Below are 16,393 nucleotides of genomic sequence, written 5' to 3' on the forward strand. Positions count from 1 at the left end.
TTATAATACATTACATATAGATACATATTTATAATATATGTACATATATATGAGAAAATCTTTTGGAATTATCTTAATTTTCTTTAAGTCTTCTGGAGGATTGAGAAATTAATTGAAACTTCTTTAGATGTGATAAAAAATTGCCCTTAATTCACATGTTGAAGCCTTAAATTCTATAGTAACCTAATCTGGAGATGGGATCCTTAAGTGTTAATAAATGTGGTTATACAAGTAGGAAACTAATCTCATAACAAAAGGTCTTATATATAAAGGAATACACATATTTCCATTTCTTCATTTCTACTGGCTGAGGGCACAATAAGAAGCTTCTCCAAAACAAGAAGAGAACCTGCACCAAAGTCTGGTTGTATAATAGTCTGACCTCAAACTCCCAGCTTCTAGAGTTGAGATAAAATAAATTTTAGCAAATAAAATTTATGATATTTCTTATGGTTTCCCAAGCTGAATAATATGTCCATATACAATGAGTGGATATTTTAACATTTAACAAATACCAACTCTAAAGTTGATAGTTGGAAGAACAGAGTATGTGTTTTCAATAAGACTTTTAAAATTCTATCTGATTATGCCAGGATTAATATAAATGTAGCCAGAATGCTCATGGTAGAAGTAAAAGGAGGGAGGATTCAATAAGTGTAGAGTTCTGCAAGGATTAGTGTTTGAAATGGACATTGTCGGGCATGAGGAGTCATGTGAGACAATGCTAGAGAGTGTTTCTTGTACTTCAGCAGGAAACCGGCACGACTCTTCTATATTCCCACCAGGCCAGAGCTACTCCCAGAGGGACAGTGGGATTCCTTGCTCAGGCCTAATTTTAAGTAAATCAGACAAGGCAGCCCTTTGCCACATCCCTCTGGAAACTATTCCAAAATTGAGCCGATCTCATCTTTGGAAAATGTTCCCTAAGTAATGAAAACATGAGGAAGGGGAATATGCTACCGACCCCAAATGCATCTTTCAACCACAGTGGAATGCAATATACCAGATGCCCTTTTATAGTGGTCAGGGTGGACGTGGGAAAGATTTGGGAAATAGAATAATAAGCTTTGCTGTCATCTTTAATCACTCCTACTGCTAGATGCTCCCAGGGATTCAAGCACACAGGACTAGGTACACTGGGAAAAGCTCAATCTCATTTCACTTTAAACCATATAGCTATCGCTACATGGCAGGGATAATCTACTAAAAGACTCATTTTTCTTTTTTTTACTTTTTTACATAGGTTTTTAGAGAATAGAATGCACGAATTCAGTTAGGAATACTCTACTCATTGATTTGTGTGAAGTTGTAATACAGATAGTAGGACTTCTCTCAATCTTAAGTGTTTAACATATTTATTTAGATCATAGAATCAAATCCAAAGCTCATCTGAAGGCTGCTCTAAGTTGCTAGCATATTTCTGTTCTCAAAATGACTTTTTCTCTTGATTTCATCTGTTCTGAAAATGACTTTTTCTCTTGATTTCAGCCCCCACCTATTTCTTCTTTCCACATCTTTTTTTTTTTTTTTTTTTTTTTTGTAGTACTAGTGATTGAGCTCAGGACCCTGCACTTGCCAAGCAGGCACTTATTCTACTGAGCTATCCTCCCAGCCCCACATCTTGTTAATGAATCTCTTTTTATGCTGCCTCCCTCACCACACAAAGGCCACTGCCCCAGCGCTGCTGAAGGTGATCTGCAATTATCCAGGGAAGAACAATGAAGTTCATGAAAGGCAGCAATACAAATGAATTTAAATGATGCTTGGGCTTTCAGGTTGTTGAAAATGTTTTCATTTGATCCAACACCAAGACGCTTTCACTGCTGCATTGTTAGGGTGTACATCTGGCTCACCCCCAAAGCTTCATCACTCATAGGTGTGGATTTGCAGAGATGATGGGATCACAAGAATATAATTTTCATGCATTGGTAAGTTTTAAACTAAATATGATGCTGGGAGGTAAAGGCTGTCTAGAGGAACTGGGTCACTGGAGTGCAAGCCTAGCAGACTCTGTATCCCTTCTTCCTTCTTTGGTGTCTTTCTACCTCCCGACCTCCCTGTCTTGAGCTCTTTCTCCCTTACCATGCTCCCCTGCTTGAGAATCGGCTGATTATTCATAAAAAGCTGTACAAATTGAGTCAAATTATATCTTTCCTTTTTCAATTTGTGAGTGTCAGGTATTATGTCCCAGCATTGAGGAAATAACTAAGGTTTTGGTACAAGAGAAGTGGGGTCATTGCTGTGAGAGTACCTGATCATGCAGATCAGAAACCTTTAGAGCTGGCTGGAGGGAGAGTTTGGAATGGGGGTGGCCATGTCTGTGGGAGAAGCAGCCCTCAAATGCAGTAAAGCAAGCTTAATGAGAGATTAAGGGAAGAGTATCTGAGGCTAGAATCCAGATAGAAATGCAGCTGATAAGGTTTGGAAGTAAGGAAGTTTCATTTAGGAATAAGGACTTCCTTACTGGCTGGACTACAGGCCATGAGGGCTTTGCCGTGGCGGAAAACTTGTTGGCATTTTGCTCACATCCAGGACTTTCTGGGGGGCTGAGATTAAGGGTGATAGACTCACTGGTATAGTGAAGAAAAAATTCAAGGCATTCAACCATTCAGACTATGACTTGAGTATTGTTAGGGGCTTTTAGTCAGCTCTTCCTTGAGAACCAAGAGCAAATGGCCCAACAGAATTAGAGAGTTTTGGGTGTTGTCACAAAGAAAGTACTGATGAAGTTGGGGAGCAGTGGAGAATTGCATCATTAAAATATTAGGATTATAAAGAAGACAAGTACTTTTTTAATGTGTTTTCTTTTTCCAGAACTGGGGATTGAACTCAGGCCCTTGCACCTGCCAGGGAAGCACTTATTCTACTGAGCCATCACCCTGGCCCCAACAAGTACTTTGGATCTGGACAATACATGGATTCCGAAGGGGATGGGAAGAATCTGGAAAAACCCCTCCTAACTAGACTCAAGATTTAAAGGTAAAACAGTGTTTCGAAATGAGAGCTCAGTGGGATGGCCTCATAGAGAATGGAGATTGATTCTCCAGGATTCAGTTCACCTTGCTCTTATTCAGGCATCCTGGCATTTGCAGGCTTCTGAAACCATCAGGAAGAAGAAAACAGGCCTCAGCAGATATTGATGTCATCCTCTTGGTATGAAGGGTTTAGTTCTCCTGAAAAAGCCAGAAATATGGATGTCAGAGGAAATTATCAAGGAGAGAGCAAAGCCATTGAAGGAAGAAGCCATGAGGGATAACAATTAGCAGTACTATAAAGGGACACAAAGCAACATCTTTGGAGTTCACATCTTGCAGGACAGTATCTTGGTTGCTGGACAGAGAGCCACAGAATCTGATGTTTACCCCACTGGATTTCTGTCTTATTTTTGTATCATTCTTTTCTATATTCTATTTCCTCTTTTTGGAGTGGGAATGTTTACTGTATGCCATTGTATGTTGGAAATTTTTAACATTTTTCTCTGCTTTACAGGGGCTCACAGCTAAGAGTCTATTGTAAAGATTAGAGGAGACTGTAGACTTGTCTTTTCAGCAATGCTGAAGCTATCAGGAGGCCAGCAACTTTTAGAAAAGGACTAAGGGCCTTTCTTATAAAGATATTCATGACTCTTTGCATAGGGATGTGACAAAGTAGAAAACTATGGTTTCCATCTAGATATCCCTCAAAGCCTCATAGGCGGGACTTCGACAAGGTGACTGGATCATTGGGACACGATATTCATTAGTGGATCAGTCCACTGATGAGTTTAGAGTCAGACGTAGACTGATACGTGAAGCCTTGCTGGAGGAGCTCAGTGGCTGGGATGTTGCCCAGATGCGTGTATCTTCGTTATTCCTCTCTTGGTCTCTGCTTCTAGGCTGCTGTGCCATGCATTCTTTCTCCTCTGAAATGCCACTCTGCCTTGGAACAAGCCAACTGTAGACTGAAACACCTACAAACTGTGAACCAAGCTAAACCTGTATGCTTTAAAGTGTTGGTATTAGGTACTGGATCCCAGAGATGAAGAATTAGCTGAGATATCCATGGATATTGTACCGTCAACCTGCTTTAGTCTTCCTACCACTTGTGCTAACTTCAGCCCTCCAAGCCCATGGCCTGATCTTATTTATAGAAGTCAAATAAAAAGGAAAACTGAATTAGTCCAACATAGTTACAGTTCATTTGTTGTTTCAGGGACAACTTTGTTCTTGATCTGCCCTGCAGTTGATCATTACAAGGGGCTTATGAGGTACTTTTTTGTACAATGGGGAAGGTCCCTTAGATTAACTCTAAAATCAGAGCCAAAAGTAAGGCTGTGCTTCCTTCCATTCTAATGCATTTTAACAGCTTCTCTACCTCTCAGATTTCCACTGAGCAAAATGGACAGAGATGCAGTTAGCCACACAGAAGAACAGATTGTGTCTCCACTGAAATGTACCGATAGCCCAAAGGCATCTTCCTCCTCTCTCAGGACACTCAATCCAATCCAATTAGAAGTCTTCTTGCTTTGAGGTGACATTTCAAAGGCCTCTGTTAGTTACAGATATCAGCTGGAAATCTCTTAGAGTATAATAGGAAGTCATGTTCCTGTTTACTGAAGAAAGTTTCCATTTCAAATGAGCCCCTACAACCAAGAATTTCTGTTTTTGACATTTGAAAAGTGGAATTAATGCAGTGTACTCTGAAGATAATTGAAAACATCAGAGAATATTTAAGCTATATAAGTTGTGTGTGTGTGTGTGTGTGTGTGTGTGTGTGTATGTGTTATGAAACTTGAAACCAGGGTTATTGCTATATTCCCTACTTAGCTACACACCAACCATTTATGATTTTTATGCTGAGGTATGGTTTCACTAAGTCACTAAGTTGCCTAGGATGGGCTCAAACTTGATATCCCCTGAAGCAGCTTCCCAAGGTAGCAATTAAAGGTATGTACAATCATCCCTGGCTCCAATTATACATTATTAATATCACTCATTATGACTTATTTTATATCCATTAATATCATTTTAAATTTTTTTTTAAAATTAGGTCTTAGAGTGAAGATTCCTTAGGACAGGCAAGCATTTGTGTTTGTACATTTGTGGGCACATTTGTGTATTCATACGTGTGTGTTGGTGAGCTATTGTGCAGAGATTTATAAGGAATCCATATGTGGTATGGAGCCTGGCAAGGATCAAAATTTGTAGTTCTCCAAGGTGACTCCGCAAGCTGGAGGGCCAGGAAAACAAGGGATAAGTGATAATCTGAGATTCAAGACACACAGTTCAAGTCTGAGGGCATAAAAAAGCCAGGGTTGCAGTTTAAAAGCTAGAAGAAGTCATTCTTGGTGGGGGCATTGCCTTTTTTGTTCTATTCAAGTCTTCATAGTTGGGTAAAGTCTACTCATATTGGGAGGACAACCTGCTTGTCTCTGTACAAATTTTGTGTTATCTCAAAATTCCCTCATGTGAACACTCAAAACACTATTAAAAAAAAATACCTGGGCAACTCATGGACAAATCAACCAACAAGAAATTATCTATGTTGTATAAAAAGTACAAGAAATCCAGGTCAGGGAGATAGCTCAGTAAAATAAGGGCTTGCCTGGCAAGTGCAGGGTCCTGATTTCAATCCCCGGTACCACAAGAAAAAAAAATGTATAAGAAATCCAAGGAAATGTCCAGAAGAGAAGAAACTGGGAGAACATGATCAACTAGATTAAAATGGTTCTTAATATCACTCAGTTCTTGGTTAATTTATTTCTAAAAATGGAAACTCCTACCTATGGCCAAGTTAGAGTCTAGGATATAGTAGAAAGAGGGAGTACAGGTCAGAGATTACAAACCACCAGGTCTTAAACATTTATATTCCTCTCTTAGGTACATCCCTGAAATTAAAGAGGACACCAAACAAATTAAAGAGAAAGGGTGTGGCAGCATGGCAGAGAGGCATGGTAGAGAAGAAACAGGGCGGGCAGAAAACAGCAGTGAGCTTCATTTTCTCTTCTACTCCATTCAGGATTCAAGCCTATTCATTGACTCTACTCATACCCAGGGTGTCTTCAGTCTTTAGTAAATTCATCCAACCACAAACAGAACTAATATTAATCCAGCTAGGGGACCAACTCAGTATCGTACACCCATGTTACCATGATACAGTCACTATCAAAATCCCAACCTGGGGGAATGTGAGGCTTTGCGGGTCAATTTCAAAATGAAGCATAATACTCCAGTTCAATTCACACAAGATTTCTTCTGTAGTCGTCCTTAAAACAATTCATACTGCATTCACATTCATTTTTCTGTTTAAAGGGTTTAGTTGATTTTGCTCTTCTTGGCTTTTGTTTTATTTTTTATGTATTTAGTGAAGGGGCTACAGGCACTTTCCTACTACACAGATCAAACTCGTAGTGATCCTTCCTGTTTTTCAGCCTCCCAAGTGCTGGGATTACAGGTGTGTGACACCACACCCAATCTCAGCAGGTGGAGGGACCCAACACTCAGCCCCCCTCCTGTGTCTGCCTAAGCAGGCTCTTTAATCTGTTGAGCTATCTAGCTAGCCCTTGCTTGGCTTTTGTAAGTAGATAATAAGGGGGCTGAAATTTAAAATGACAATGTGAAACTTTCACCCTTGAGATTTCACATTCTTATGGGGAAAGTATGGATAAAAATGTATGACTTTACTTTTCTTAGCATTTTTGAAGGTGAACATCCTTTAACTGGGAGGCAGACAGAGCACGTCATTCTGAACAAGCAATAACATCATGGAGCCTCTGGATTGCAAGGCAGTAAGAAGACTGCATCTGTAATTTTTGTTTTTTATTGGTATGTGTTTGCAGTACTTGATGGTTGCATTCAGCACATGGTACATCCAGAGTTGGTACATGTATATGAAGCATCTTAGTTCTTTTTATGGCTTCTTACCCATTCCAGGGAGGGAAATGAGGTCCTCTAAAATGCCAACCAAATAGCTGATTCTACAAAATATTCTACAGGAATATTTTCAGAAAGAGAAAGTGGCATTCATTTTTGTTGGGACCCTATCTATATGAGGTACTTAAACTAGCATTTCAATGTGTTAGTACTTTAATTCCAGCAGTTATCTTAAGAGGTAAATATTATTATCTTTACAGATAAGAAAATAGCTTTGAGAATAAGATTTTTCTCTAAGTGAAGCACATTTAAATAGGAAAATTGGGGGCTGAGGAGATAGTTCAGCCATCTAAGCACCTGTCTGGCAAGCCCTAGGACCCAGCCTATGTAGGTCCCAGGAGCCAAGCCAGCTGTGTGGTGGCCCACTCCTGTAATCCCAGCACTGGGGAGACTGAGGCAGCAGGATCACTATGAGTACAAGATGCATAGTAAGGCCCTGTGACAAAGAAAAAAGGAAAGAAAAAAAGAAAAAGAAAGAAAGAAAGAGAAAGGAAGGAAGGAAGAAAGGAAGAAAGGAAGAAAGGAAGAAAGAAAGAAAGAAAGAAAGAAAGAAAGAAAGAAAGAAAGAAAGAAGGAAGGAAGGAAGGAAGAAAGAAAGAAAGAAAGAAAGAAAGAAAAGAAAAATTTCTTTTCAACACAGGTATGTGTTTGTCCAGTCTGTTGACAATAAGTCAGATTTGGGGGCATAGATTTTGGTATTAGTCAAAATTTTGTCTGGATCTTGAACCTTAATTTTTGCAATTGCATTGTTCTTACCTCAATATGGAGTCTTCATCTGGGGCACCATGTAATACCAATCCCAAGCTCAGAGAAAGATGGTGAGGATAGAGTACATCTTTCTGGGTACCTTCCATGTCACCTTCCTCCTGCTAAGTGGCCGGTAAATGATAGGTATAGTTACTCCTGTGACCCCCGAGCCTCTCTGGGCCATGGCTTGCTATAACACATGTGGACAACAGGCTTGCTGCTCTGGCTGTCCACAGCTGGTTGCTCAGCTCTGCATGACCACACCAGTGCAACCTAAAGGTTGAAACTTTGCAGAGTTGTGGATGGTTTTCTTGCCATCTAGAGCCCTTATTTGCTTTGAAAATTCATGGAAGGAACAACCTCTTTCTTCTCCCTTAGCTTCCACCCCAAGCAACATACACAGAATCTCTTATTCACTCTGCTTCCAAAGCAGTGGAAGCTTTCAGAAAACAAAGATATTGAAGTATCCACCGAGTCAAGAGTTCTGCCACTCCTTTCTTACCAGAGAGAGTTGCTCTTAAGCAGATTGAGTGACAGTCATATCTGTTCAGTGAGTGAGAAAAGAACACTTCCTCCAGTGTTCCTTGGCATTTCATTCATTCACAGCCAAGAAGCAAACTCCAGTCAAAAGTAAAAACAATTCTGCCTCTAGTTATACCTAATTGTCCAGCAGCAGCAAGGAACGAGATGATGGCACCTGCCAGGAACTGAAAGCAGAGCAGATGTTTTCTTTTGCTCCCACCTTTGTAATTCTATGCTGCAAAGAATTTCAAACCTGGAAAACAATAGCTATACATCAGCCTCAAAGGGGACACCCATAGCAAAAGAAGATAAACAACACGGAGAAGAGATTCAGTGCCTGGAGAAGCATCCAACAGGAGTATTTAGGAATTGTTTTTCTATCAAATCAGGACGCAGAGTGAACAATTTCATGTCTAAATAACTTCAGATTATGAGGAGGTGACATGCTTTCTTTAAATTACATAAAATTAGCAAGATTTCTTTATGATACCAGACTTGGGCGGTGGCAGCATGTGTCAGAGAAGGTTGAACATTCTAAAAGTGCTAGTATACAATCAGAAAATACTGGAAACCCAATACTATATGTAGACTTATTATTAAACCCATATATTATGCCTTAGTACAGTTCTATAAGGTCTTTGAAGATAATTTGGAATCAGTGTTATTAACATTAACCATTAGAGTTATAGCATGTCTGATTTCATAAATGTTAGAAAGAATAGTAAGATTGAGTCATTAAGTACATGCAGCATGTCCACTTTTTTGGGGGGAATAGCATCTCAAATGTTTTAATATACCTGAGATGAGAGAGACAGTTGAAAAAATATATAACCATAAGAGACTTGAAAGATATGAGTATATGACATTTTTCTCTCTCATGCAATTGTATGCACTGAGTTGAAGTAGTATTAAAACAATTTCAATTTTCAAGTTTATATAGTAAACATTCAGTTAGTCAAAGAAAGAAAATGATAGTTCAATAAGGTTTCTTTCTGTAGTGTTACTTTACGAAATATAAGAAAAAAAAACTAGGTATGAAAATGAGAAAACAAGTAACCTAAAGTGAGTCTTAGCTTCAAAGAAGCACCTATACCATGCCTGTCCTGCCCCCAGGGCATGCTGAGACAGCCACTGAGACCAGGTGTGGTGACACACACCTATAATACCGGCACTGGGGAGGCTGAAAACAGGAGGATCACTGCTGCTTAATGAGACCCTGTATCAAATACATAAAATAAATATATAAATAAAAATAAAAACAGAAGTCCCTTTGAAAGTAAATATCTCCAACAGAGAAAAGTATATAATTTTTATAAAATATTTATATTTTCTTCTTAAAAGGAGACATTCAAGTTTCTTATGAAGAAAGTAATCATGGAGTAATGCACTGGGATATGAGATGGTCCTAAGCAGTTCACAATATCTATCTAGTGGACGTTGTAGATACTTGGGAGCTTGAAGTTTTCATCAAACTCAAAAAAATATTAAGCATTCAATCCATGCAGTAGAAAATGCTCCTTCACATTTTGAACTAGAATTCTCTAGAGCTGTACTTTCTGCTATGATTTGAAAGACCAAGAATCACATGTTCCGTATGCTTTCTTATTTCCATATAATTACTCTATCTTTTCTGTCTAGCACTCCTTTATACCAAATGGGTTTGGGATGCTCAATTTTATGCATCAATTTTTCTTGGGCATGTACCCATCTAGATGTTGCTGTGAGGGTACATTTTTGATATGATGAACATTACAGCCAGCCCCTTTTCAATAAGACAGACTTTCATGTGGTATGTGAGTAGGCCTTATCCAGTCATTGGAAGGTGTAGGAGCAAAGATAGATATTCATTTTGTTTGGAGATCCTTGACTACTACAGGCACTGTGTTCCTATTCATCAGAAAAGTACTACCATGCACTAGGTTTGTTTGATTAATGGGTTCTGGGAATTGAAAGCAGAACACTGCAGATGCTAAGCATACACTTTACCACTGACCTTCATTCCAGCCCTTACTCTAGGGTTTTGAGGGGCTTTTTCACAATTATGAAGAAGCCACAGCAAAGATACAGTAATTTGAGACCCTTGTCAATGTGCAATGAGATAAATGTACATGGAGAATGCACTGTAAGCTCAGTTCAGAGTCTTGTTTCTGGCCTATTCTCCATATTTTAGACAATATTTTAATCACATTAGCCAAAAATATTGTGTTTCAAGGGTATTATACTTCTTTTATGAAATAAATAGCAATGAGAACTACCCTCCAGTATGTTTCAGGGTTTAATGTTTAAAAACTGTTTTCATAAATTTTATCAGGGCATTGTAATTTTAGTTCCTTTAACTGGACATGAATTTCTTTTATAGATATAAGTAAAAGGCCAGAGGTGCAAAATGATTTTCCTAAGACCTCCAATCTTGTACGAGATAGACATCTAAGACTGGTATTCTTCCCTCCATTCCTTTTTATGGCTTTCTCCCAATAAGCAGGCAATATATATCTGATATTTTTCCATGGTTGTCCCACTCTCTCATGGGAATTTGAACCATTATGACCAGGAAAAGGTATCTGCCACTGTCAGACCATATAGTTCCCAAGGCTATTGTTGCCCATTACAACCTCAAGAACAGCTTCCAAGAGATCAATGGAAGCACACATTGGGAAATCAAGGACGTGAGAAAAATTTTCAGACTGGCTAGTTTTTATTTCCTCTTGGCTTTTCCAACACATTCTTGGCATCAGATGAGAGTAATGTGGTAATGCGGTATAATGTCTCTGTGAGATGCTAAGCATTTAGAGACAAGGGCGGTGAGATACCCCAGCCCTTGATGTCCCAAGGGCTGCTGTGGACATCCTGAGGTTTTCCAAATTGCAAATTTGGTAGATCTTTTGTCCTATGGAGGATATTTGCATCTGAGGAGATCTCAACACACAGACATTGTGGTACTGTCTGTATTTCTGCTACTGGCTCTGATTTGGAAATGGAGATAGAAGAGCTTTGCTTCCTGTTTACTTGATCTCTAAAGGCAATGCACGAGCTCAATCTTGTCTTGTCTTAACTGGTATAATTATTCCTTATGGTATGTGTTTCACAGGATTAGTACCAGAAACAAGAAGTCACATTGTACCCTATTTCAAAGAAAACAAGAATCCAAACCCCAAACTTGGAAAATAGATTTAACAAGGGTGTTAACCTTCACACTTGAAAGGGATTCTCATGTTATGATGTAATAGCAAAAGCTCTGATTTATTGAGAACCTACTGTGAGCCAGACATTTTATACATGTCATAGATAATTCTCATAACAACCCTGCAAAGCCTATAAGAGAAAACTGATACTTAGTGAAGGAAGGTGACTTGCTTTAAGACCCACAGAAAGCATCTACCCCTGGGCAGGCCTACCCAGGAGACATTTTTGCTACTCTACTGAAATGTTTGTCTTAAAATCATATATAAAACATGCTATTTGTAAAGGAGAATCTCTCTCTCTTTCTCTCTCTCTCTCTCTCTCTCTCTCTCTCTCTCTCTCTCTCATTATTACTACTAACATGGGGTTTAAATGAAGTTTATGATAAAAAGTTATTATACTGGAAAAGATATACCCATCCTTTAGGACCTAGAAAGTGTCTACAGTTCACATAGATTTTTAATATTTGTGAGAAGAAAAATGTGCTGTTATGCCAACAGACCCATTTAAGAGGTTCTTGTATACTATTTCATCAATTGTACATTCTTTTTCAAAGGAAAGCCAACAATTCTTTCAATAACCATGTACCACAGTCATACTGTGAAAGCAGACACAGTTTTAGGACAAGGGAGATACAATTATAAACAAAAAGTTTAATTTCTTGCCCGGTAGAAGTCTAGTTGAGGAGATAGACATTAAATGGATAATATCAAACAGTGTAGTAAATCCTTAAAATGTACACAAGGGGCTGAAGACAGCACAGTGGAGTGTGTTACAGACAGCACTCTAGAGTTATAAAAACCCGGGGTGTCCTAGTGTCTAGCCAAACTAATATTTCCTTGTTTCTTCTTGTTCAGAGAAACTTATAGTAGTGAGTGGTTCTAGCATTTATTGTTAGAATTATAGGCACATGGGACTTGGAAAGTAGATCATGTTAAAATCAGATTTCTCTTCTTCCATAAAATAACAAGAAGAAGAGAAAAGAGAAGCTCTGCTAGCAAAAAAATATTTGTAAATCCTAGAATTTTTGAGATTTTTTTTAAAAAAAAGATCTCAATATGTGTTTTATTGTGGTCTTGAACTACCTTTGTAGGCCAGGGTAGTCTTGATCTCACAGCAATCTTTCTGACTTAGCCCCCTAATGTCTGGGATTACAGGCATGTGCCACCACTCTTGGCATAGAAATTCTAAATACAACGTAAGTTGTCTGTGTACACACGCAGCTATTTTTAAAAAAAGACAAATTTCAAATATCAAAAATGGAACAAAAACTGAGATCCAGAATGTGAGCTCACGAGGGGAGGCTGTTGCTGCTCAGGCTGTGGCAAGATGCAGGGGACTGGGAAGGGCTGTCATGGAAAGCTCGGGGCTCTTCGTCCAGCAGAGCCCACAGCAGAGTCTGGGCAAGCCCACGGAGAAGAGCCAGAGTGTTGCCTTCTGTATGAGTCCAGTGCTTCCTAAATGGGATGTGATAGGTGCAATCTCTGCCCTTCTCAATGCAGGTTTTCGTCACAGAAACCTGTCCTGCGTGGAGCATGATGCTTGGCAATTTGAACCCGTCTAAGCTTTGCTTCAGTATCTCATTTTCACGTAAATATCTCTACATATTCAATATCATTTTTCACTAAAGGAAGCTCACATTGCTTGGCCTTGGCTCCTAAAAATAAGAGCAATTTCATAGCGATTTGAAATGACTTTTTTTTGTTTTGTTTTGTTTTGTAAACTTGCATAAATGTTCATTAAAAGGCTTGTTCCTATTTACCTTTTCTCCATCTGTAAATGAAAAAAAAAGTCTATACTCTCTTATCAACCTCTGTGTAATCTAAAAAGAAGCTTTGTATTTGCCAATCCGGTAGGACAAAAATAACATCTTTTTTAAAATTTAAACTTTTGTGTGTTCATTTCCCCATTAAGTTGAGCACCTTCATATGCGCCTCAAGTCTGGCTGCTTTACCTATGAATAGTTATTCTGTCCATGTATCAAGATCTACAGTACTTTTCAATCCAGAAGTTTGGTCTTTCATGTCTGTCTGTCTGTCTGTCGGTCGGTCTGTCTGTGTCTGCTTTTTCCTCTTGGCAGTTAATTAGATACGTAACACGCAGCATGGACTTCTCTCTGTTCAAGCATCATTTTCAATTCCTTACTTATTCTTCATAATAAGACATTTTTACTTATTCTTATGTCATAATAAGAATTCTTTACCTATTCTTATTTATTGTTTACTTATCCTTCACCATAATTCTTAGACCTCCTACTGCCATTCTCCTTGACCAGTGACACTGGGTTCAGAAGTGTCGCATAGCTGGGAGAGCTGGAATAAAGAAGGCTTAACCTTTTTTTTTTTTTTTTTGGTCTGCCGATTCTCATTCCTGTTCAGTTATTTTGTTTTGTGCCTTATAATCAAAGATTCTCAACATTTTTTGGTGATATTTTATCTGATAAAATCTACTAGGGCCAAAGAAAGTATAATCCTGTAGAGATTTTCATGCAACTCTATTAGACTACAAGGATTTCACTGGCATCTTGTAACAGCTTTAGTGAGACAGAATTTAGGTGACCATAGCTTACTTGTTTAAGCTGTTCAATTCAAAGTTTCCTTAGTGCATTCATGGAGCTGTGTAGCCAGCACCATCATATAATTGTGCAACACGTTTATTGTACCCATAGAACCTTCAAATCCATCAGAAGACATTTCTCCTGCTTCTCTAGCCTACTTACTCATGTTCTGTCACAAACTGCTCTTGAGGACACTAACCTGAGGAGGTGTACAGTTAGTGAACAGGAGAGCCAAATTTTCTGTCTCCAAATTTCATGCATTTTCTTTTAGTTCACACAGGTAAGGATTCAAAGAGACATATACTTTTTCTTAAGGTCATTCATGTTGAAGAGATTCAGTTTAGTATACTAAAATCTTGTCATGTAGGATGTATCACATTTTTTAAAATGTTTTCAATAGTCTTGATTATTTGACTGATTTCAGTGCTAGAGATTTAATACAGTGGCTTCACATTGATGTGCATCCCTAGCTATTTTTATGTTTGTTTTTATCTTTGAGAGTCTTGCTAAATTCCTAAACAGTCCAGGCTTTACCTGATCTTGTGATCCTCCTACCTTCGTGTCATCAGAATGCTTAGATTTATAGGTGTGTGCCACCATGCCTTTTAAAATGTACCACAGGGAACTAAATTGTAACAGTGAGTTTGTAAAGATTGTTCAGGATCTCCATATCTATATCTATATCTATATCTATATATATGTCTGTGTATGTCTATATCTATATCCATATATTGCAGTCTCATAAGATTATCCAGGCTAGCTTTTAAACTACAATGCACCTTCCTCAAGCTTCTATGCACATGAGATTATAGGTCACCACGCCCAGGTATAAGTATATTATAGGTTTCAGTTTCCATTTACAATATTAAGGAAATACCATTTTCTTCAGTGTACTTTTTAAGATTAAATTGAATAATGCACGAATCATGCTTTAGCACGTAGTTAAATGTTCAGTATACTTGTTTTTCATGAGGAGCAAGTGTAAGGAAAATTTGACAAAATAAGTACTCAAATAATTAAAAACCAGAGGGTTTTCTTGAAGTAAATACCTATTACTGAAAAATGCTAAAAGACAATAAATAATAGTGTCAGTTCCTCATGCAAAATAGGTTATTTCAATGTCTCTGCAGATCTAGTGTGTAAATAAACAGAGGTTCATATGTTCAGAAGACTTCTTCACAAAGTCCAGCCCCTTGCAATGTAAGAAAAGCCACGGAAGAGAGCAATGCCACAGTGAATCTATAGTGACCCAGAAGACCTTCCTAACTGGCAATGAGGCCGTCCCCAGGAGCCCCAGAAGGACATCCAGACAGACATAAACATGAAATAAGCATGCACTTGATCTTTGTTCTCTCAGTCCTTTCTTCTGCTTTGTTCTGGTGCATGTGTGTGTGCATGCATGTGTGTGTGTGTGTGTGTGTGTGAGAGAGAGAGAGAGAGAGAGAGAGAGAGAGAGAGAGAGAGAGAGAGACAGAGAGAGAGACAGAGACAGACAGAGAGACAGAAAGAGAGAGACAGAGAGAGTGTTATTTCTTTTATCATCTTTGGCACATTAGTATTCAGAGGGAGAAAAAAATGCAATCTTGAATGAGATGTTTTTAGGGAAAATTACAAGGCAGAGGATGCTGCTTTGACCGAGCTGTGCCCTCTGAGGATTGGGATGGATCAGAATGGTTTCTTATGTTTTCTCTGCTCCCCTAATGGAAGTAAAATAACAACATAAAATAGAGGGGAGGGAGCAGCCAGCAGGAGGATAAATACCAAGGAAGCGAGGTAAACGCAGCCCCCAATTTCCCCAGCGAGTAAGAGAATGAGGAATACATATTTATCTCTGTACAATCTGCAGTGTAGAGTCTGGAGCATCCCCCTTTGGGAATATCTTCTATAAATAAGCAAAAAAATGGCAGGAGACTAGAGTTAAAGAGGAAGAGAAAGGAATCCAACAAAATGGATTTCTTTCAACTCTCGGGCTTACCACACTTCTTCCTGGAAGCCTGCCTCGTTTGCACCAGCAGTGAAATAACAGGCTCTTTAAGAGGACGGTAAGGGCCAGCCAAATAGCTAAGCGAATTAAAGTGCCTGCAAACAAGCACAGGGGCCCGGAGTTCAATCCCCAGGCCTGCCATGCTGGCTCTGCCCCATGGCGCGCTGAGACTGTAAGTGAGACTGGGCATGGTGGCACACGGCTGTAATTCCAGCTCTTGGGAGGAGCTAAACAGGTGGATCACTATGAGTCTGATCTGGTAGTAAGACCGTGAACACCCTGTAGACCCTTCCCTAAGAAAATAAAAAAAAAAAATGAGGAATGTAGACCAGATAGATAGAAAGGGAAGCTGGAGAGGGAGAAGGGAGGTAAAGGTGATGCAGGAGGGAAAGTCAAATTGATCAAGAAGTGATGTGTATATGTACCGAAGAAGCTGCAAGCACTCTGTCCTGCAAACATGTATTAAGAAAAATTATTATTATTATTATTATT

The sequence above is a fragment of the Octodon degus genome, unplaced genomic scaffold (assembly GCF_000260255.1).
Source record: "Octodon degus isolate 3935 unplaced genomic scaffold, OctDeg1.0 scaffold00098, whole genome shotgun sequence".
NCBI lineage: Eukaryota > Metazoa > Chordata > Mammalia > Rodentia > Octodontidae > Octodon > Octodon degus.